This window comes from Otolemur garnettii, unplaced genomic scaffold (genome assembly GCF_000181295.1).
Source record: "Otolemur garnettii isolate 467f Iridium unplaced genomic scaffold, OtoGar3 scaffold00010, whole genome shotgun sequence".
NCBI classification, from domain to species: domain Eukaryota; kingdom Metazoa; phylum Chordata; class Mammalia; order Primates; family Galagidae; genus Otolemur; species Otolemur garnettii.
The window spans coordinates 13,097,390-13,099,668 of record NW_003852405.1 but is presented as its reverse complement, the minus strand read 5'-3'; positions in this window follow the sequence as shown (position 1 = coordinate 13,099,668).

Genomic DNA, 2,279 nt, shown 5'->3' with positions numbered 1-2,279 from the left:
CAAAAAGAAATAAAGATTTCTTAATTCAAATTTAAAAAAAAAAAAAAAAAAAAAGAAAATTATTTTGGAGGTAGAAAGGACAGGGCTTGGTAATGTATTGCATGTTGTTTAAAACAAGGAAAAGTAAACTAAAAATCACTACAAGTGCTCCGATTAGTGTTACAAGATGGATAGTTGCTCCAACACCAAAGAAGAGAATGCAAGAGATGTGGAGGAAGGTTTAGAAGGGCAAGATCATGGGTACGCAGCAGATATCTTAAACTAAGTACCAAAGTGGGATTTCACATGCCTGGAAAAAGGAGTTGAGCAGGTACATAAGCAACAGACAAAGAGAGAGACAGACAGAGAAGGTTGAGGTCTCATTAAGTACAGTGAAAAGAGTGGGGTTGTTGGCAGCCTGGGTCCATTTCCACAAATATTTCTAGTAGTTCTCTTTTTCTGATTTGTATCTTTCTGCCAAAGAATATTTGAATAAGAATATGCCCCTCTTCAGTCTCTCAAAGTCAAAATATTCACACAGCATTTGTAATAGAAATGTTTCAGTAACAAGCGATAAGAATGTAAAATAAAACCAAAAGGAAAAAAAATCTAAAGTAAACATGATATTAAAACAACCCATAAATGGAATATCAACTTAGGTTACTGAGAAGTCGGCATGCAGCTTGATCTCACACCTCAAACGAGATCTCCCAGGACTTTCTGTCTCATTTTCTTTCTACTCTGCTTCTCTTTCAGCTGTATCCTCACACCGCAAGTTTCAAGGTCTTCCTGTAATTTTAGCAAATGTTTGTAGCAACCCTAGAGTCACACCCTCACAGGAAAGCTCTCAGGGACTAGAGAGACTCTTCCAGGGTCTGTCGTCCAAGTCCAAGCACAGTTTCCTTTCTTTGGCCTGAACTGAACCACGTGCTTAAGCTTGATCCAATCACTTGATCCACACTCTGATTGGCTATTAAATAACGAATGTCCACACGTATAGCAGGAGAGAAAATGTAGGGAGAAAATATCTTCCCAATATATAAAGATATTCTTGGTTAAAAAAAAAATAAGTTGGGGTGAAGTGGGGTGCAGTTGGAACAGAAAATACCCTTCAACATAGTTTCTAGGCACTGTCCTAGAACATTATATCAAAATTATTCTTTATAGACAAGAAGTTTTACAAATTAGAGTATTTTTAATATTTGAATCAACAAAAATTTAGCAACAGGATAAGATTTTGATTTCCCTATATAGCATGAAGGAACAGAGACTCAAAATTATGGTGGAGACTATTATCATGCAAAGTCAGTGCATTAAATATATTGTCTATTCCCATCTTTCATTCAAATTCCTTGCATGTTTATCAAGGGTCACTCAGAAGTACCCATGCTAATCGTGAAAGAAAATCCACGGTGTTGTATGCTATATGCAGCGCCTTTTCCTAGATGACTCAATAGCATTTAAAGTGACTTGAGTTCCTGATTGTAGCCTCAATCCTGCATTTATTTCAAGGGGGTAGTGTTTTTAAGACAGACTGAAAAATGTTAGTGAAAATATGGTGATTGATCACATTAGTCTATAAAAAGTATAGTTTTTCCATTCTCAATTTAGTGGAATTTTTTAAACTACTTCTAAACAAGTACATTAATGAAATGTTCCCTAAAATAAAAGACACAAAGAGTTCTATGAATTACACACTTATCATGATTTTGTGGCTTGAAATTCACAAAACATTTATACTTTCCTCTTTGTGCAAATAAACAGAAAATCCTGTGTTTGTAAAGCCATAAACTATATAAAAATAGAGTTTACATTTAAAACACATTATAGTCAAGTTGGTGATTAAAGATTATATAGAAACATATGATCACCATGTTTTCATTGACAAAAGTATAATATAAAAAGCAGGATATGCCCATTTTCAAATTTGTATCTATCAGTGATGTACCAGAACCAACAGGATTCTTTTTTTTCTTTTGCAGTTTTTGGCCGGGACTGGGTTTGAACCCTCCACCTCTGCCATATGGGGCCAGCGCCCTACTCCTTTGAGCCACAGGTGCTGCTCCCAACAGGATTCTTTAGGAAAGTACATCACTATATTCTATAATACTCTGTTCCAAATAGTATTCCATAGCAATGGAGACTTTATAAGTATATTATGGTTCATCATTTATATGATTTAGCCAATAAATTTTATTTTTGAAAAGTAGACCCTTTAAGAGCACAGATTTTGTTATTCATTTAAAAGTTAAAACTAAATATGACAATCTTTTCCCCTCATTAGTTCTGACTCATTTTTC